Here is a 23,112-nt window from a genome sequence, read left to right on the forward strand (position 1 = left end):
TTTCAAAGAACATCTTTATTTCTGCCTTCATGTTGTTATTTACCCAGTAGTCATTCAGGAGCAGGTTGTTCAGTTTCCATATAGTTGTGTGGTTTTGAGTGAGTTTCTTAATCCTGAGTTCAATTTTATTGCACTGTGGTCTGAGAGACAGTTTGTTGTGATTTCTGTTCTTTTACATTTGCTGAGGAGTGCTTTACTTCCAACTATGCGGTCAATTTTAGAATAAGTGTGATGTGGTGCTGAGAATGTATATTCTGCTGATTTGTGGTGGAGAGTTCTGTAGAAGTCTATTAGGTCTGCTTGGTACAGAGCTGACTTCAAGTCCTGGATATCCTTGTTAACCTTCTGTCTCGTTGATCTGTCTAATATTGACAGTGGGGTGTTAAAGTCTCCCATTATTATTGTGTGGGAGTCTAAGTGTCTTTTTAGGTCTCTCAGGACTTGCTTTATGAATCTGGGTGCTCCTGTATTGGGTGCATGTATATTTAGGATAGTTAGCTCTTCTTGTTGAATTGATCCCTTTACTATTATGTAATGGCCTTCTTTGTCTCTTTTGATCTTTGTTGGTTTAAAGTCTGTTTTATCAGAGACTAGGATTGCAACCCCTGCTTTTTTTTTGCTTTCCATTTGCTTGGCAGATCTTTCTCCATCCCTTTATTTTGAGCCTATGTGTGTCTCTGCACGTGAGATGGGTCTCCTGAATATGGCATACTGATGGATCTTGACTCTATACAATTTGCCAGTCTGTGTCTTTTAATTGGGGCATTTAGCCTATTTACATTTAAGGTTAATATTGTTATGTGTGAATTTGATCCTGTCATTATGATGTTAGCTAGTTATTTTGCATATTAGTTGATGCAATTTCTTCCTAGCATTGGTGGTCTTTACAATTTGGCATGTTTTTGCAGTGGCTGATACTAGTTATTCCTTTCCATGTTTAGTGATTCCTTCAGGAGCTCTTGTAAGGCAGGCCTGGTGGTGACAAAATCTGTAAGCAATTTGCTTGTCTGTGAAGGAATTTATTTCTCCTTCATTTATGAAGCTTAGTTTGGCTGGATATGAAATTGCGGGTTGAAAATTCTTTTCTTTAAGAATGTTGAATATTGGCCCCCACCCTCTTCTGGCTTATAGTGTTTCTGCCGAGAGATCCGCTGTTAGTCTGATGGGCTTCCCTTTGTGAGTAACCCGACTTTTCTTTCTGGCTTCCCTTAGCAGTTTTTTCCTTCATTTCAACCTTGATGAATCTGACAATTATGTGTCTTGGGGTTGCTCTTCTTGAGGAGTATCTTTGTGGTGTGCTCTGTATTTCCTGAATTTGAATGTTGGCCTGCCTTGCTACGTTGGGGAAGTTCTCCTGGATAATATCCTGAAGAGTATTTTCCAGCTAGGTTCCACTCTCCCTGTCACTTTCAGGTACACCAATCAAATATAGATTTGGTCTATTCACATAGTCCCATATTTCTTGGAGGCTTTGTTCATTTTTTTTTACTCTTTTTTCTCTAAACTTCTCTTCTCACTTCATTTCATTCATTTGATCTTCAATCACTGATACCCTTTCTTCGACTTGATCGAATCGGCTACTGAAGCTTGTACGTGCATCACGTAGTTCTCGTGCCATGGTTTTCAGCTCCATCAGGTCATTTAAGGTCTTCTCTACATTGTTTATTCTAGTTAGCCATTCATCTAATCTTTTATCAAGGTTTTTAGCTTCCTTGTGATGGGTTCGAACATCCTCCTTTAGCTCGGAGAAGTTTGTTATTACCGACTTTCTGAAGCGTACTTTTGTCAACTTGTCTAAGTCATTCTCTGTCCTACTTTGTTCTGTTGCTGGCGAGGAGTTGCAATCCTTTGAAAGAGAAAGGGCACTCTGGTTTTTAGAATTTTCAGCTTTTCTGCTCTGGTTTCTCCCCATCTTTGTGGTTTTATCTACCTTTGATCTTTGATGATGGTGACCTACAGATGGAGTTTTGGTGTCTATGTCCTTTTTGTTGATGTTGATGTTATTCCTTTCTGTTAGTTTTCCTTCTAACAGGTCCCTCAGAACACTTTGTTACAAGTTTCAGATCAGCTCCTTATCTGTGTGCACACATCAGTTACTTAAATTTTTTTAAGCTTCAGTTTCCTTCTGGGTAAAATGAGGACACTACAATTGTTTCTATGCCTCCCACAACACCATTGTAAGGATCAAATAAAATAATGAAAGTGTAGGTGCTTTGGAAGGAATAAAGAGGTTTTATAAATGTAAGTCACTATCATTACTCAGACAGAATTATATAATCAGGAATTCCTTTCTGAGTTTATCTTCCTTTTGGAGGGTGTCGAAAGGCTGATAGCTGAGCCTCTGCAGAATATAGCAATATCTTCTGAGAAACACAATGACTAATATCAGAAAACTCAGTAATTTAGTATACTTTTACTTATGCAGGTGTGGACAGAACGTCATACATATAAAAGGTCATGCATATAAAGGTCATGCATATAAAAGGTCATGCATATAAAAGCCAAGTGTCCTGCTAAAACTAAAGAGAAAAGAAGGAATTGTGTTGAACAAGTGATTGTGTATATCATGGTTTTTTAATTCACAGTTCAATAATTTTTACTTTTCTATTATGTGGTATGTCTTCTCTCTCTTTCTATATATATGTGTGTTACGTATGTAATGTATGTTATTTATAATATATATAGTTTGTGTTTTATTCCATACAACACAATTATGTTTGAAAGTCAATACATTCACAATACATTTACATTATGTTTGAAAGTCAATACATTTACACTATGTTTGAAAGTCAGTGCATTTACTAACATTTCCATATACCTTTAGGGTCTGTAAAATTATTTCTTCTTGTTACTCTTATCATCTATCAAGTGCATGTAAGAGACAACTGTCAGTTATGGTACAGATGTATAACAGATGTTCATTTAACATCAGTGTGTGGAGATGAGTGTAGAGCCATCTTAACACTACTTCAGTGCCTCATCTCTAGACAGAAAACAAGTTGGAGTAACTGTGAATGGAATGAAAAACAGAGACAAGTAAATGCCATCGGGAAATGGAGAAGTGAGGGACTCCAGTTCTTCAGTGTATACTACAAACTAGGTACTTCTGCCCCTTTTCCCCTTAGTATCCTCACCAAAAAAGAGAGATGATAATCCATACTTATTTTTAAAGAATCCCTGGGGATTAAATGTGTTAATTGAAATAAAGCAGTTAGAAAATTAGCAAATCGATAGTTGGGAAGTTTGTTAAGCCTTATAAGATCTTTTTTATATTTTTTTACTTTTAAGTTCAAGGGTACATGTGCAGGTTTGTTACAGGTAAATGTGTCCTGTGGGTTTGTTATACAGATCATTTCATTATTCAGGTATTAAGCCTAGTACCCTCCTCCTACCCTCCACCTTCTGATAGCCCCAGCGTGTGTTGTTCTCTTCTATGTGTCCAGGTGTTCTCATCATTTAGCTCCTGCTTATAAGTGAGAACATGCAGTATTTGGTTTCCTGTTTCTGCGTTAGTTTGCAAAGGATAATAGCCTCCAGCTCCATCCATATCCCAGCAAAGGACATGATCTTATTCTTTTTATGGCTGCATAGTATTCCATAGTGTATATGTACCATGTTTTCTTTATCCAGTCTGTCATTGATGGGCATTTAGGTTGATTTCATATATTTGCTATCATGAATAGTGCTGCAACAAACATCCAAGTGTGCATGTCTTTATAATGGAATGATTAATATTCCTTTGGGTACACACCTAGTAATGGGATTGCTGGATCAAAGAAATACATTTCTAAGATCTTAACAGTGCAAGATTAATGAGATGATTTTGGCTAGATTACTGATCAAATGCAAGTTTTAAAAATGCACTTTTTAATAAAAGCATGATTTATGCATTGGTATCAGCAAGAAGTGAAAATGGGCTTAGCAAATATTGTTGCCTTAAGAACTTTTAGAACAAAGTCTAGGGAGTCTAGACTTGAACAATTTTACTTCATTCACTACCCCTTCCATCTGTTTGCTGTATATATATATGAACTCTAGACCTTGAACAGTCTAGACTGTGAGGCAGGTCATGCAAAGCTTAATGAAATTGTGGATTAGAAGAAATAGTATCGGCCAGGCGTGGTGGCTCATTTCCATAATTCCAGCACTTTGGAAGGCCGAGGTGGATGGATCATGAGGTCAGCAGTTTGAGACCAGCCTGGCCAACATGGTGAAACCCTGACTCTACTAAAAATTCAAAAATTAGCTGGGTGTGGTGGTGTGCACCTGTAGTCCCAGCCACTCGGAAAGCTGAGGCAGAAGAATCTCGAACACAGGAGGCTGAGGTTGCAGTGAGCGGAGATCACACCACTGACTCCAGCCTAGGTGACAGAGTGAGACTCTATCTCAAAAAAGAAAAGAATAAATAGTATCTTTGAAGGCTTAAAACAGCTGAGATCTTGCCTCACTAGGTTTTACCCTGTCTAATATATTTCCTGATTCGTTCATATGAAGGAGGTTTTATTTCCTCTGTCCAGGAGGTCTCGGTGTCAATGGGGAAGACAGAACTTAAGTTTCATCCATACTTGAAATGTAGTTGGGGAAAGTGGGGCCCTGATGACAGGCTTGCCTATGGGTGGAAGAGTCAGTTTTCAATAGCAGATATAATTCAGAGCCATGTCTGAGAAGGCAGCAGATGAAGCAGCGTAGCAAACATGGCCAAGTGACAGATATGGACAATATGATGGAAGAACTAAGGAATTGAAGCCAAAAAATGGCATGATTTCATATGGGTTTTAGAAAAATCTCTCTGGCATACATGTGGGGGACAGAATGGTGAGAGACCAACTGGAGATAGGAAAACTAATGACGGACCTGTTGAAGAGATACTTAGGGCCAGACTGTGGCAGCAGCAGTGGGATTCTCTGGATCAGGGGTTGGCAAACTATGGCTCAGAGGCCAAATCCAGCCCATTGCCTGGGTTTGAAAATAAAGTTTTATTGGCAAACATCCACACCCATTTGTGTACACATTGTCTCTGGTTGCTTTCATTCTGCAATGGCAGAACTGAGTGGTTAGGACAGAGACCATATAGCTTGCAAAGCCCAAACTATATACTCTCTGGCCCATCACAGAAATAGTTTGCTGACCTTTTCTCTAGATGGATTCTCCCAGAATGTAAGTCTCCTCCCCCTACTCAGGCCACACTAACTCTTCAGTAAAATATTCTCAACTATCTGAACTGCCCTACTGCCCAGGTATTTCAGCAGGAGATCACTACAAAACTCTCATCTTAAAAGCATAGACTTCTGCATGAAACTGTTTATGACACAGAAAATTAAAAAAGAATACAGACACAGAGCACCAATGGAAACTAAAAGCAATGTAAGGAAGAAATGTTTAGTGTGCTTTTGCTGTTATTCAGAGCCAAAGGGTCAAAAACATGTGTTACTTCTTGTTCAGCACTTGCTTCTATCTGTGCTAAAAGTTATTATATACTTCATGTTGTTAAAGCAAGTATCTTTTCAGTAAAATTGCCCCCCTCAGGCACTCAAACATGTGACTACACATGAACTATTTCCATTCTTTCCCCAGAGAAACAGAGCAGAGAAGGCAAGGCATGAAGTCATCTTTGGGCTAAAACACTTTCATCGAGATTTTCAGGTGATAGAAAATAGTAATCCCCCTGCTCCCATGAAGATAGAGGCTGCCTGAGGCATCCATATTCTATTCTATTAAACATTCTGTATTCTAAATATCAGGTATTTATCTTCATATTACCTATGTATGTATGTATGTATGTATGTATTTTGTTGATATTTAAAAACATTTAGGCAGGGGCAAATTGCCTCTAGGTTGCCATAGACTTCAAGAGTTCACCTGGACTTTTGGACACTCAATGTATCTTGGATCTGTTTGACAACCCCCTACCAAGTAAGTGTAAATGCTATTCTTGAGTCTCCCTATTTCTCTCTCTCTCTCTATTTCTCTCTCTCTCTCTCTCAATAGTTATTGATAGGTACATAGCAAGCATCTCTGTGTTGCACCTTTGAAAATGAACAAATATGTTAGACCTGTCCCCTACCCTTGAGGAGCTTATAACTCACCCATCATGGTAAGCAGACATTAAGCAAAACAAACAAACAAATACTATAAAATAAAAATTGGCACAATATTCTGGTGGAAAAAAAAAAGGGTTCTATAAGAGTATCTAAGAAGCATGCCAATTTCAAATACCCACAGCTTTTCCTAGCCCTTCAACCAAAATAACCCGCTTATCTGAACTACATCCACATGGTCCCCATAATACAGTCTGTCCCCCAGCCTCACACATTAGTAGCAGAAGTGAGACCCTGAATATACCTTAAAGAAACCTCTCCTCTCCAGTTTTACCATCCTCATCTGCCTAGCAGAACTTGGGGGTAATTCCATTGTGCCCACATCCCTGTGCACATCATTCTCCACAAGAAATCCAATGAACCCATATGATCTAAACTCTCCATCTTCTTGCTCTAACCTGGCTCTTCCATGAGGACACCATTTTCTCTGTGACTCTCTCAAGTAGAGGCTATATTTTTTTCTATACCCTCAAATTACTGGGCCTGGAAAGAGGTGGGTATCCTTCTTGCTCTTCAATGTCACTTTAATTTTTTTTCCTCAGTCCTCCAGGCCCCCAACCCACATCCTGCCTTCCACCTCACCTTGAAACTCATGCCATCACGTTATAACTGCTGCTACTCTTCCTTATTTCAGTCATCTATGGCTCCATGGTTTGCATACACCTACGTTTCAAGAATATGTGTATGTCTCTCCAGTTTCAATATCCATGTAGATAATCTTGCCCTCTACCCATTTTCATGGACATATTCCATTTTGTTTTTGTTTTTGTTTTTGAGACAGACTCTCACTGCATCGCCTTGCTGGAGTGCAATGGCAGGATCTCAGCTCACTGCAACCTCCGCCTCCTGGGCTCAAGCAATTTTCCTGCCTCAGCCTCTTTAGTCTCCCAGGCAATTATTGCACATCCTTAAGTCTCTGATATCCCTCTACACACTACTCACTCCCAGCTCATGTGATTTTTATATTACTTAAAAAATAAGCAAGCAAGAGAGAACTTTGCCATTCTTCCACCACAAATTCTGCAAGTATGCTTAATTCTGTATCTTCATGCTCTGTCTTCAAGCTTAGTAATATGGATGAACCCTACAAGCTACTAAATTCAACCTCTTCTCATGTACTGAATTATATTCCTTCTTCCTATTCAACAAAGTTGATCTAATAATTGTCCACTTTGCCTTTAATCTTCAAATGTTAACCTTTTACTGGACAAATACTATCAGCATAAAAACCTGAAGCATTCTCTCATCAGTACCTCCATTCCATCAGAACTATCTACAATATGTCCTATCAATATTTAAGAAAAAAATATCTCACACTCTCATCTCAATATCACCCATTTTTTGTAGCTCTCTACAGGACAACGTCTCAAGTATCATCAACTCTGCCGTCTCCAATTTCTTTCCCCTGATTCCTTCTTGATGGTTCCAATCAGATTACCCCACCAATGCAGCAAAATGGCTCTTGACATCTATAAAAGCAAAGACCAATTCTCAGTCCTAATGTTGCTTTATTATTATTTGATAACTTCTTCACTTCACTGTAGTGAAGACAACACTCTCCTTCAAAGCATATTTTGCTGGTTCCTCCAATCTCTACAGCTTCTTGACATTAGTGTTTTGAGACTCAGACTTTAGACCCCTTTTCTTCTTTATCTACCTCACAAACTTATCAGGATCTTTTTTTTTTTTTTTTTTTTTGAGACGGAGTCTCGCTCTGTCCCCCAGGCTGGAGTGCAGTGGCTGGATCTCAGCTCACTGCAAGCTCCGCCTCCCAGGTTTACGCCATTCTCCTGCCTCAGCCTCCCGAGTAGCTGGGACTACAGGCGCCCGCCACCTCGCCCGGCTAGCTTTTTGTGTTTTTTAGTAGAGACGGGGTTTCACCGTGTTAGCCAGGATGGTCTGGATCTCCTGACCTCATGATCCACCCGTCTCAGCCTCCCAAAGTGCTGAGATTACAGGCTTGAGCCTCCACGCCCAGCCAGGATCTTGTTTTGAAACACCATCTATGCTCTCATTATTCCCTAATATCTAATGCCATCCCAACCACTTCTTTGAACTATAGACTTGTGTATCCATCTATTTATGAAAAATCTCCACTTGTATGTCTAACATGAATCTTAAATTTAACCAAATCACATGATTGATTTTTTCCCCCTACAAATCTGTTCTTCTACTTGTATTTTCCATAAGAGAAACTGAGAACTCCATTCTTTCAGTTGCTTGGCTAAAGCCAAGAGTGAAACTTGATTTTTTGATTTATTTCTTTTTCTCACCTTCACATCCAATCCATCGGCAAGTCCATCTCTAAAATGTATCTAGAATCTGACCACTTTCACCACCATGTTTCCCCAGGATTATTGTAATAGCTGCTTAAGTGGACTTCCTGCTTCTACTCTTGCTCATTAAGAGTCTTTTTTCAACAAAGCAATGAAAATGATCCTTTAAAAATGTGAGGTAAGACTATGCAATTCTTCTCAGAATGCTTCAGTAGCTTTCATCTCACAAGAAAGTCAAAGTGCCTAGGAGTCCCTAGTTGATATGCATACCACACCCTCCCCACCCCTGACTCTCTCCTTTGCTCACCTTGGTTTAGACCTCCTGCATTAATGATGCTGCTTCTTATTGATCATGTCGGGAGTACTCTTCCACACCTGTTCTAATTACCATCCCTGCATAACAAATTACCCTACATCTTATTGGTATAAAATGACAACTATTTATTTTGTTCATGATTTTACAAGCCAGGAAGGACTTCACTAGGCAATTCTTACTTGACATCTCTTGGAGAACTCAACTGAGTCTGTCAAACAGAACACCCATACCACATGTGTTCTCCCTATAATGGCGGTCTTGGAGTAGGTGGATATCTCACATGGCTGCTGGGTTGCCTCACAGGGGGCATCCCAAGAAAACAGATGAGAGTTACATGGGCTTTGACGACATGACCTCAGATTACACAGCATCACTACCTCCCTACTGTGTTGGTTGAAGCAGTTATAATCCTGCCCAGATAAAATGGGGATTTCTTGAGATTTTTCAATAACAGAATTTAGGGGGACACATTTCAAGCTGCCCCATGCTTCAATCCCAAATATTCTAATGGCTCTGTTACTCAATGCTGTAAGAGAAATCTTACCTGACTACCATCCTGAAAATAGCAGATCTCATACCAACTCCCATATAAACCCCCAGGTTTGCCAGCACTCCCCAGCACTCTCTATTGCTGTCAGCACTTCCTATCCCCACTCCTGCTTTATTTCACACTGAAACATTTACCATGACATAATGCATTATATTTATTTGTTTACTTCAGGTCTGTGTTTTCCCACTACTACACATACTCCATGAAGGCAGAGGTTTTTTCCACTGTATTACCAGCACCCTTCTAGGTACTTGCCAGACAAAAAGTGTGCAATAAATACTTGTTGAATGTTGAATGAACTATAATAGCATGCTTCTGTCAATCTCATGTGATGTTCATAACTTTTGACTTTGTTTCTTAATTATTTATGTACTTGTCCTCTCTGCTATTAGAAATTAAGCTCCTCAGCCAGGCACAGTGATTCATGCCTGTAATCCCAGCACTTTGGGAGGCCAAGGTGGGTGGATCACTCAAGGTCAGGAGTTTGAGACCAGCCTGGTAAACATGGTGAAACCTGTCTCTACTAAAAATACAAAATTTACCCAAGTGTGGTGGCGCACACTTGTAATCCCAGCTACTTGGGAGGCTGAGGCAGGAAGATCACTTGAACCTGGGAGGCAGAGGTTGCCATGAGCTGAGATCACACCACTGCACTCCAGCCTAGGCAACAGAGCAAGATCCTGTCAAAAAAAAAAAAAAAGAAAGAAAGAAAGAAAGAAAAAAAAAAGAAAGAAAGAAAGAGAGAGAGAGAGAGAGAGAGAAAGAAAGAAAGAAAGAAAGAGAAGAAAGAAAGAAAGAAAGAAAGAAAAAAAAAAGAAAGAAAGAAAGAAAGAAAGAAAGAAAGAAAGAAAGAAAGAAAGAAAGAAAGAAAGAAAGAGAGGACGGAAGGAAAGGAAAGGAAAGAAAAGGAAAGGAAAGAGAAAAATCCATCTACTTATGAAAAATTACACTTGTATGTCTAACATGAATCTTAAATGTAACTAAATCCTATGAAAGGGAAAGGAAAGGAAAGGAAAGGAAAAAAAAGGAAAGGAAAGGAAAGGAAATTAAGCTCCTTGAGGACAACATAGAGGTGATTTTCATTTTTATGCCTCCATTTGTCTAAGAAATTGCATACAAATTGTAAATGCTCAGTAAATACTTTAACAAAAGAATCAAGATAAAAAAAGTTAATCTATACCATATATATGGTATATTAATCTGCTTGGATGGCCAAAATGAAACACCACAGACTGAATGACAAACAGTTCAGAATCAAGTTTTTGGCTGATTCAGTTGCTGGCGAGGGCTCTCTTTGTCACTTGCAGACAGCAGCCTTCTCATTGTGTCTTTTCGTGGCAAAAAGAGGGAGAGCGAGCTTCTCTCTTCTTTTTCTTGTAAGGCCACCAGTTCCAATGGATTAGGGCCTCATATGTGTGACTCATTACCTACAGAAGACCTTATTTCCAAATACAGTCACATTATGGGTTAGGGTTTCAGTATATGAATTTTGGCAGGGCATGATGCAGTTTATAACATATGGTGATAAAACTGGCCCAAGTGTTCTCAGTTGTTTATTAGAAAATAGACTGTAGAAGAATAAAATTAATTAAAATAATGACATATAGCCTGAAAGTACAAATTTTCAGCTTTGATGTTTTTCCAACCAGAATTTTGCATTCTGATATTTTGAGGATGAAGGGGCCTAGCAAATTAAGTAGGCAGAATGATATCTTCTAAACCCCATTTGTGTAAGAAACAGCTGCTCACTCCTTGCTGTGTGAGTTGCCCTCAGTATGAGTGATGAGATGGGACAGTCTTGTATAAAAGTAGGTCTGCTGTTTTCTTCTCCTCCACTGATGCTGAACTACTCTCATACACAAATATTTCTCCGCAGCTTTTTTAGTCTCTTACTTCTGTCTCTTTATGCAGTTTATACTGTTAAATTCCCTGCTTTTGTATCTGCTAATTTTCCAGTTCTGTATTACCAAAGCTTTGTCTTTAACTATGCGTTACTGAAAGACTATTCTTTCAGTAAGCTCTGTGTTAGTCAGAAAACGACATTCCCTGGGTCCAATTATGTTTGCGAACACTGGGTGGTAAGTGCCACTTGAAATTGATAAATTTATTGACTTCCCTTTAAACTGCTGCTAGTTTGGCAGTATCTTTGAGGTTTTGTCATAAATGTCTTAAATCATTTTCCCACTTTCTGGACAAAAAGAAAATCTGCCTAATATTAACTATTTGATAGCTGACTCTTCTTTCATAAACCTGAGGAATCAGCCCTCTAAACATGCCACGGGGTGCCCTTAACAAATATTTATTTTATTACATTTTTAACCAATTTTATCTTTTTCATTTTTTGCAACATTTTGGGTCATAATAGCAGGCAGGAAAATGGAAGAAAAGTAATTATTTCATTTTTACTTACTGAAAATAAAATGTTTTCTTCTTCATATTTAAGTTTGAGCCGGCTGGGTGCAGTGCCTCACACCTGTAATCCCAGCACTTTAGGAGGCCGAGGCAGGTGGATCGCTTGAGCTCAGGAGTTTGAGACCAGCCTGGTCAACATGGTGAGACTCCCATCTCTACTAAAATTACAAACAAATAGCCGGGCACAGTGGTGCACAACTGTGGTCCTAGCTACTCAGGAGGCTGAGGTTGGAGGATCGCTTGAGACAGAGAGATTGAGGCTACAGTGAGCCGAGATCACCCACTGCACTCCAGCCTGGGTGACACAGTGAAATCCTGTCTCACAAAACAAAAACAAAAACAAAACAAACAAACACAAAAAGCAAAGCTCGAGCCAGTTACAAAGAGGTAATGATGAGTGTGTGTGTGTGTGTGTGTGTGTATGTGTGTGTGTGTGTGAGAGAGAGAGAGAGAGAGGGAGGGAGGGAGGGAGGGAGGGAGGGAGAGAGAGAGAGAGAGAGAGAGGGAGAGAGAGAGATGGCAGATGGGAGAAAGAGAGAGATTCCTGGATTGCAGTCAAATTGGAAAGTATAAAAATAATGAGAAACTAAAGGAGAAAGTATTCACATTATATTTTTGTGGCAAGTAGTTCTGTCCCACTAGAGGCTTTCTCACCAAGCAACCTTGTTAGAGAGACTGTCCTTTTTATTAAATGGACACTTTGAAGTGAGAAAGCACTTTCAGATAATCGGAATTCACTCTTCTAATTAAGTTCTCAGGACTGATCCCTATATAATGACACTCTAATTGAAACATTTCCAAGTTGCAAATCCAAGTATCCAAGAAATAATAACACAAATCTGTCCCTTATGTTGCTCTCTTTTACCTTGAAGGCTTTCACTTTCCTTTCTATCATTCTCTCCTCTAACAACATCTCTCACTTTTCTTTTTCCTCCTCTTCTTGACACAAAGTTTCCTTAAGGATATTTTTTCTTATCTGACCTTACTAAGACAAGAATCATTTTGAAATTATAGCAGATAAACTTGACACTAAAGACAATGAATCATTAACAAAAGCATTTCCCCCCAAGAAGCCCAATGAAACACTGCTCAATCTTTTTAGTTTATCTTTGTTTCTTCCTTGACATTTGTGCAATTTTTGCCAACATTGGCTACTTTTGCCACATCAAGCTGTCTTATTTTAGGCACGTCTCTTAACTTCTCTGGGTTACACAATCCTCAACAGGAGAGGCTAGAAGGATTAGATAATCTCTACTATCTCCCCAGCTCAAAATTTTACCATTTTTTTACTGTGGTGGTGTGCATGCAGTGAGAAGGGGTAGTGAGCTTGCAAAGACTCAGTTCAATGAGAGAGGCTGAGCTTTCACTTCCAGCTGATCCTCCATTAGCTTCTTCCAAATGTTATTTTAATCTTTTATTGACCTGAATTTGCTTTTCCCTTTATTCATCTTTCTCTAGTGACTTCATACATCTGTAATATATAATTCCACAGTCTTCAGGTTCATTATTCTTCATATACTTCATTCAAGCAGTCAACATGAATAGGGTATATTGTAAAAGATACTCATTTAGGTCAGTATTTACTAAATATTTGGCATAGAAAGTAGTAATGTAATTTGGTAGTATCCAAATAAATTTATTCTAAAATAGCATTCCTATGATTTTGTCTGGCAGGATAAAAATTATTTAATGATGGCTTTGAACACATCTATTAAATAGAATCTTGAGCCACAGTCTAGGTCAGAGCAAATTTTAAAAAAGGAATTTTATATCCACTCTTGCTGACAGCACTAGATTTTTAGGAACAAGTAAGAGAACACAGAGCAGAGAGGTGGGAAAAGGAAGGCAATAATCTCTCATTTCCTGGCTGAAAGGTGACCATTTTAATGATGTTTTTGTTAACTTAAGTGACAGAGGCCATGCTGCCAAGACTGGTTCTAATGACATATTAAGCTTGCTAATGGTCCACCTGGCTCCTTGTCCCTCACTCTTTTTAACTTAGCAGATGTGGCCACTAAACTACTACCGTTATTTTCAACTTCTACCACATGAACTGAGAATTAATTCTTGGGAAGCAGGGAATATTAAGAACATTAATCAGATTTATCCAGCTTATTGGCAAGTCCAACTTGCTATGTTTGGTCATTCAGTTGTTAAACTCCTATTTTCCTGCCTTAGCATCCAATTCTTGGATTCCAATCCCTGCTGTCATAACTACCATTTCTACGGCTCTGATTTATTGGTGAATCTCCTTGAAAGATTCCGATGCCAATTTTTATCAGGACACACCCTTTTGTGTTCATGTACCTCCACCAGTTCTTTTCTTTTTGTGCACATATTAAACCTACCAATTTAGAACTTATTACCTCTTCAGCCCTTTTTCCAGATTCACAAGCTTGCATTGTTCTTAGCTTAATTCATTCATTTTCCCTCCCATGATTTCATGATTTTTTGTGCCCCAAAATAGAATTCCATTGTATGTATATACCACATTCTCTTTATCTTTTCATTCATTACTGGTCACTTAGGTTGATTCCATACCTCAGCTACTGTGATTAATGCTGCAATGAACATGGCACTGCAGGTATCCCTTTGATATGCTGGTTTTCTTCCCTTTGGATAAATATCAAGCAGTGGGATTGCTGAATTGTATAATAGTTCCATTTTTAGTTTTTGAGAAAACTTATACTGTTTTCCAGAATGGCTGCACTACTGCACTACTTTAAAATCTCACTAAAAGTGTATGCATTCTTTTTTCTCCACCTCCTCACCAACATCTCTTGCTTTTTATCTTTTTGATAATAGCCATTTTAACTGGGGTATGGAGATATCTCATTGTGGTTTTAATTTCCATTTCCCTGATGATTAGTAATGTTGAGCACCTTTCCATACTCCTGTTGGCCATTTGTATGCTTTCTTTTGAGAAATGTCTGTTTAGATCCTTTGCCCACTTTTTCATAGAAATACTTGCTTTGTTTCATTGTTGATTTGTTTGAGTTCCTTGTATATTCTGGATATTAGCCCCTTATAAGATGAACAGTTCACAAATATTTTCTCCCACTCTACAGATTGCCTCTTCTCTCTATTGATTGTTTCCTTTGTTGTACAGAGTTTTTAGTTTAATATAGTCCCATTTGTCCATTTTTATATCAATACCATGCTATTTTGTACCTAGAGCCTTGTAATATATTTTGAAGTCAAGTAATGTAATTATACCTTTGTTCTTTTTGTTCAGGATTGCTTGGCTCTTTGAGGTTTTTGGTTGTGTGTTTTAGTTCCTTGTGAATTTTACAGTTATTTTTTCTAATTCTGTAATTGTTGTATTTTCATAGGAATTGCACTGAATCTGAAGATTGCTTTGGACAATATGGTCATTTTAACAATATCAATTTTTCTAATCCACGAGCACAGGATATCTTTCCATTTGTTGGTGTCCTCTTCAATTTCTTTCATCAGTGTTTTGTAGTTTTCATACAAGAGATCTTTCAACTCCTTTATTACATTTTTCCTGAGAGGTTTTTTGTAGATATTGTACATAGGATTGCTTTCTTGATTTCTTTTTCAGCTAGTTTGTTATTGGTGTGTGTAAAAATGCTACCAACTTTTAATGCTGATTTTGTATCCTGAAACTCTCCTGAATTTATTAGTTCTAAGAACTTTTTGGTGGAGTCTTTAGGTTTTTCTATATATAAGATCATGTCACCTGCAAAAAAGAAAAATTCTACTTCCTCTTTTCTAATGTAGATGCCTTTTATTTCCTTCTCTTGCCTGATTTCTCTGGTAAGAGCTTCCAGCAATGAGTTAAACAAGAGTGGCGAAAGTGCACATCCTTGTCTATACATCCTTGTCTGTATTTATTCTATAGTGTTTCAAGTAACCCAACATCTCTGATAGGGTATTTGGTTCTTATTTTCCTTAATATATTTTTTTTAATTTTCCTGCCTGATTTTGCTAACACCAAAGAAAGTCAGCTATGACACTGGAAATGGCCACATATGATTAGACACTTACAAGAGACTGAATTTGAGTAGGGAGACAAAAATCTTTCTTCCCCACTGGGAGTTCTCAAGGGCTGGTATTTTCAAGATCTCTCTACTCTTCTCTAGTCTTCTATTTCTTATCTTTAACGATCCTTGTGAACATATTCGAGCTGTTTTTCAATTTAGACTTCTTTGATTCCAGCTCTTCTACTTCTTCATTGTGAACTTGAGCATGGCTCTTAAGCACTCTGTGCCTCAGTTTCATGATCTAAAAATTGTTATAAAGTTCACACCTACCTTATAAGACCTCTGTGAGTATTAACTGAATCAATGAATTAATATGGTTAGAAATGTACATGGCACATAGCAAGCAGTGGCTGAGTGTTTGTGTCACTAATATTGTAGATGGGCACATCTGCCTTTGCCACACTAAAGTATCTAGTTTCAAATTCATGGAATCTCCTAGACACTTATGCCCTCTCTATCCATTGTTTACCTAAGGTAAGACCTCATTTAAATCTATCATAAGGCCAACATTCAAACACTTCAGTCTCAGAGTTGGTGTCACAATTAAAGAAAGAAATAGGATGGATTAACCTCCCATAGAGGTAGATAAGCCAATAAAGAATACCAAAAATAATGTGCCAAATACACATTTTAAATATTTTATATGAACTATTGAACTAGAAGGAAATAAGAAAAATCCTTGGACTCCAGAAATGACTAGAAAGCATCCAGGAAAGTAGGCATATCCTGAATCCATGTTTGTCCAATTGCATGTATGAATTTCTCATGGCTAAAAGTGAGTCTTGACAGGCATAACAAGAAATAAGAGATAAAGCTAGTGCCCATGAAAGATGGGAGTCATAAAAGGGAACATAAAAATGTAAATTAGAAAAAAAACACAGTTCCCCACCAGCAGCCTGCCCGGATAGTAATTTGTATGAAAATGCAAATTATAAAAGGATACTAATAGAATATTATTTTTACTCAAAGTGACTAAACTTGATATTTTCAGGAAAACATGAATATGTAGTAAGTCTATAAAGAAACTAAGGGAATGGTTAATCATTCAGGACAGGGGTTTCCTGCAAGGTATATATATGTGGAAGGTAATCTAGATAGCGTGGGGAACACAATGAGCCTCAAATATATCAGTGTAATGTTTTAGTTCTTCAACTGAATAGTGAATGCACAGGTATTTGTTTCGATATTATCATTTCAAATCTCTCTCGACATATGCTACATCAATTATTTTAATCATAAAAACAGAAAAATAAAGAACTTATCTACAAAATAAGTAATTTCAAAATACCACAAATTCCTTCAGTGTTTTTCAAAATCTTAAAAGCTTTACAGGCCGGGCGCGGTGGCTCACGCCTGTAATCCCAGCACTTTGGGAGGCCGAGGCAGGCAGATCACCTGAGGTCAGAAGTTTGAGACCAGCCTGGCCAATATGGTAAAACCCCGTCTCTACTAAAAATACAAAAATTAGCCAGGCGTGGTGGCAGGTGCCTGTAATCCCAGTTACTTGGGAGGCTGAAGCAGGAGAATCACTTGAACCCGGGAGGTGGAGGTTGCAGTAAGCCAAGATTGCACCACTGCACTCCAGGCTTGGGGAAAAGAGCGAGACTTCATCTCAAAAAGAAAAAAAAAAAAAGAAAGAAAAAAAAATCTTTTTGAAATCTTAAAAGCAAGCCCACAGTCACACGAACTTCACCATTCTGCTGTTATTAAAACCCTATTAGTAGAGGCCTGGTGAGGTAGCTCATGCCTATAATCCCAGTACTTTGGGAGGCCAAGGCAGTGGATCACTGGAGGTCAGGAGTTTGAGACAAGCCTGGTCAACATGGTGAAACCCCATCTCTATTAAAAATACAGAAATTAGCCAGGCGTGGTGGCAGGTGCCTGTAATCCCAGCTACTCGGGAGGCTGAGGCAGGAGAATCACATGAACCCGGGAGGTAGAGCTTGCAGTGAGCAGAGATTCCGCCACCACTGCATTGCAGCCTGGACAGAGCAAGACTCCGTCTCAACAACAACAACAACAACAAAAAAGCAAACTATTAGTAGAGGAAGAATCTGAAGGAGAGTCAGTCAAACAAAGCAGCAGCAAGGAAGCTGGTTAGGAGCTAAACCAATCACTGAGCTGCACTGGGGAATTGCAATCCATTCTCCCATCTCTTAGACTAGCCCAACACCCAAAGTCTCTCTGAATTGCTCTCCCTCCCCCACCATCTGTTTTTTAAGCAGACTATTCAAGAAAAACTTCCTTCCTCTTTCTGCATTGGGGATTTGGGGAGATTTGTCCTCACAAATACAAGATTCACTTTAACTTGTGGTGCTTCTATAAAGACTGTCAACATTCCCAGATAAATAATTAGTTATTTCCTTCCGATTTAATTCATGTATTTAACAAATATTTACTAATCACCTACTTCATGTCAGACACTGTTATATGTGCAAGAATAGAATGGAAAACAAAATACAGTCCCTGGCTATAAGCATTTTACAATTCAGTGGCTAAAATGGACCAAAAATGAAGAAAAAACAAAACTCCATGAATACACACGTGCTCTAGGATGAAAAATAGCCCAGAGTAAAAGAGTTCAGACCAGTAGGGGTGGCTATTGTAGACAGGCTGATAAGTAGGTTATTTTCATTTCTAGGAAGAAGACTTTTGGACAGAAACTTGAATAAAATGAGACAACAGTTAATGTGTTCTGGACTGAGTGAATACAAGGTACAATGGCCTGGGATGGGAACTTACTCAACCTGTTTAAGAAGTAGCAAGAAAGGCAGTACTGCTGCAAATGTGTGAGCAAAGGAGAGAGAGAGCCAAGTGATGCAGCCATTGTGGTCTCAGGGGCCAGATCCTAAAGCAGGACATCTTAGCACAAGGCAGGAACCTTGAAGTTTATTACAGTGGGATGAGAAGACACTGAGTAGTTTTGAGCAAGGAAGTTATAGATCATGTTTTATATTTCAAAGGCTGGTATGTGGGGGGCAAACAGAAGGCTTGGTAAGAGGGCAGCAGCAGGACTAGTTCAGAAGGTATAGTACAAATCTAGGTGGGAAAGAACAGTACCTTGGACTATGCTATAGCAGTGGAGTTTGCCAGAGTTTTTGTTTGAATGTACAGTGAAGGCGGCGTATATGAGATGTGTTGCTCTCCAGTGCAAGATAAAGAGAGGCAGCAAGGATCAAGGGAAGATTCTGGTGTATCAGAGTTGGAGTGATGCTGTAGATGGGCATAGGAAATACTGGGAGACAGGGAAGCTGAGAAGGGTGGGTCAAGAGATCAGTTGTGGCAGGTGAAATTTGATCTGAGCCCAGTGGAGCCATCACCAGGAGCCTAAATTCAGGGCAGAATTTGGACTGGAGATAAAATTTTGGGAATCTTAAGAACTGAATTGCACTGTAGCTGGTCCAACATGGAAAGATCATCTAATTAATGCAGTGCCTAATAAGGGCACTGGAACATTATATAGATCAGGAGAAGGATGGTGAACCATAAAAGAGACAAAGATCAAGTAGACAATGAAGTCAAAGGAAAATGAAAGTGGAGAGATCAAGTAAAAAAATATGCCAAGGCCAGGTGCATTGGCTCACGCCTGTAATCCCAGCAGTTTGGGAGGCTATGGGTGGATCACTTGAGGCCAGGAGTTTGAGACCAGCCTGGGCAACATGGCAAAAGCCTGTCTCTACTGAAAATACAAAACTTAGCTGGGCATAGTGGCATGTGCCTGTAGTCCCAGCTACTCACGAGGCTGAGGCACAAGAATGTCTTAAACCTGGGAGGCAGAGGTTGCAGTGAGCCGAGATTATGCCACTGCACTCCAGCCTGGGCAACAGAGTGAGACTCTGTCTCAAAAACAAAACAAAAACAAACAAGCAAACAAACAAAAAGTATTGAATGGTTTTATCTATGTTAAAAACATCTTAAAGATTAAGGGAGATGAAGGCTGATAATTGACCACTAGTTGTGACAATGATAAAATCAATGGTGACCTTGAAAAATGGGTTTCCTTTTGTGCGTGGACAAGTACTTGCATGTAATGTGTTTGAGAAAGAATGAGTTGAGGAAGCACAGGCAGTGAGTCTAGACAGCTCTCAGTGCAATCTAAGGATTGCCTGCCATTACTGATCCAGTGGAAAGAGGAAATCTGATGACATAATTGCTGGAGCAAAAAAGCTTTGAGTAGGAAAAGTGGGATGGGGACTAGGACCCGAGTGATCCAGTCAGCCTTAGGAAGGAGTAGAAAAGTCCATCAACTGTAAGAGGAAGAAGGTAGAGTATGTGGGATGGGTATAGAAACATGCAGAGAGGTAGAGGGATGGTGGAGAAATGGAGGCGTACTCATCTGACTGATGCTATATTCACAAAGAAAGAAAAACGGAAAATGGTATTTAATCTGGGAAAGGAAATAAGTGTGTATGCTAAAGGAGATAGGAATGCTGAAAACAAAACAAAAGGTTAATAGATTATATACACACTTCTTGCTAAATTAATGTTTGTAATTTTAACTTTGCAAGTAAATACTGTGCTTCGCCTGGGATTTTTTTTTCAGGTGCCTTATCTATTTAGCGAAAAAGAAATAATGGCCTAATTACTTCATGTTTCCATATTCATTACATCTGTCTACCCCCAAACTGGAAAGCAGTATAGCTTTAAGCATACGAAGGAGTCTGGTGAAATTAACCATGACCGTTGGGATAAGAAAAAGATTAAGATTGAATATTTGCATGGGGTCTCTATGTGAAGCTAAGCGAGATTCTAACAGCCCTGAATATGCATGAAAAACTGATGGCTAAAGTCACCCAAAAGTTAATTTGCATGAGGCTTGGGGATCTGCTGGCAATACATTTTTTCCTCAGGGAATAAGCGAGGCGTGATAACTTGACTTAATCCCATCGTTGGAGTGGATAAAAAATAAACTCTGAGCAGAGCATGGTATCTTTATTCATTTACTTAAATTTGTCACTCAACCTGGTTTTTTTGGACTATTATCTAAGTCTGACAGTGAGCCAGTGTAGGCACATATGAAATGAGGAAATAAAGAAATGTATCTAATACAGCCAAAACACTTAGGATGCCTCCAATAGAGTATCACCACCAAGGCCCAAAGAACACCAGGGAATAATCACCACCTAGTAAAGTGAGCACATACAAGATTTTCCATGGGACTTCTCATAAATAATTATGTGGGTATTGACTCAGCAGGGAGCCTGAGGGCATCCTAATTAGGTTGGAGCATGAACTGGTATAACTGGGGACATCTACTTTAGGCCCTGGAGAAATTAAGATTTTATTAGAACTCTAAATGCAATTTTGATTAAATAATATTCATGGTAAACTATAGGTAGAGGTGAGTTAAACCGAAAACATTTTGGGTGTTATATGTGGAAGACACTACATGCTGGGTTGGAAGAGTGTGACGCAGGACACAGGTTTAAGGACACAGAGTATGCATTAGATACGAAACTGTGTTTAAGAAGTTAGAAGTGTAGGCTGTGTTCAAGAGATATGCTATGTGAATTATGTATCTAAAAATCATTAATGTATGCCAGAAGGAGTCAGCATCAAGTTAGGATAAATTGACTATTTGAATAGAAATGATCAAACCTGGACTTGAATTCAACTCTTGACTAGAGAGAAGTATTTCCTGTTGACATACCAGGAATAATACGCAGATTTCTAATGCTGACCATTAACGGTCTTTGAATAAACCTGTTCACAAGGCTAGTAATCAGATCTATCTATACATTTTCCCACGATATCCAAAGATACTACTGTGGATCCTTGATGTTATATATCTATAACTAATAAAGATTTTACTTACACACACACAGACAAAAGTTACTTTTGATCCCCATACAAAATGTGTAGGATAAATAGCAACTATTTTATTATGACTCTTTTATAGAGTTTAGGTGACTTGGATCAGATCTGAGACAATAGACTCAAGCATTATTCATATCCCATTACACTGCATGGTTTTCTGTTCCCAGCTTTAAAGTTGCAGCCAGATTTTTAAGGTTTTTATGCTCTAAAATGTCAACCATGTTAAAAGCTTGAGGGGCCTCAAAAGTATTAATCCTAATAAAACAGTTAAGTGTTAGTTATAAAATTAAATAAGAGTTTAATAGTTTCTCTTTTAGGTCTGTACCAAAAGAAATGTGTATCTTCATCAAAAGACATGAAAAATAATTTTCATAACATCATTATCCAAATGCCCATCAACTGTTGAATGTATAAATAGATGGGGTTATATTCACGAAATGCATCATTATACAGCAATGAGAGTGAACAAACTACGATTTATGCAATGATATGGACTAATTTAACTAATACAATGTTGAGCAAAAGAGGCTAGAAACAAAACAGTAGATTCATTTCTATTATGCTGTTAAAAGTAAAGACAGTAGTTACCCTTGGTAATGGATAGTGACACGAAGGAAGCCCAAGGGTGGGGAATTTCTGAGGTGCTGGCCATGCTTTCTTTGTGCAAATTCATTTACTTTGTGTTTTCTTTATAAAAATAATGCGGTACACTTAAGACTATATATTTTTGTATGCATATTAGGCTTCAATAATGAGCTTAAAAAATTAAAAAGAGTTCTGATTTAATTGGTAAACACTAGAATGTTCTAGCAATAAAAGTTAAGACATGTTCTGATGTAGGCCTGAAAACTACTTCAGAGAAACCACCATGGGTGGGAAAACTAAACCCTCTGAACCAAATAAGAAGTGAGATCCTGACACCAAGTTAGAAACGAAAAACTTGGTTTAATCTAGTATTTTAAAATGTGCTGAATAAGAACTGGGGTAAGCAATTCTCAGAAACAAATTAACTCTTACAATTAACAATCTGGCAGTCATGTTATCCAAATGAGGAAAAAACCAAACCTGCAAGGAATGTTTAACCAAACCACAGTCAACATGGCTGAAGGAATGCTGGTTTGCTGGAAGCAGATATATCCATCAGTATACATGGCACATACTATCTGACCTACCTGATAAAATAACTCTTTTCTAAAGAAACGATCCCAAAAGAGGGGGTGCCTCTATGAGGCTAGCAAAAGACTGCTAATTGGTGAGACGGGCTCTGATTCAACTATCTTCATAAAGGAAATGGCTGTGGCTTACTGATTCCATTCTACCAAAAGCCTGGTGAACTAAGGTGAACTAAAGGATCTTTAAAGTAAGACTAATGTAAATTACAGGGGTGGCATGAACTTCTAAGTGCCCACGGTATTGATGCCATTTTAAATCAATTGAGGTTGATAAACACTCTTTCAGGAATCTCTACTGCGCCTTTTTATAAGGCAGCCAGGTCACAGTGAAAAAAAAAACTAAAATAAGAAGACTCGTTGGGGAGGAAGTACTGTTCTTTACGGCTTCCTTGAAGTTTCATTATAGATACACCACACATACACACACACACACACACACTCCTCAGGTACAAACATATTAACGC

The sequence above is a fragment of the Colobus angolensis genome, unplaced genomic scaffold, assembly GCF_000951035.1.
Source record: "Colobus angolensis palliatus isolate OR3802 unplaced genomic scaffold, Cang.pa_1.0 Scaffold15, whole genome shotgun sequence".
Taxonomy (NCBI): Eukaryota; Metazoa; Chordata; class Mammalia; order Primates; family Cercopithecidae; genus Colobus; species Colobus angolensis.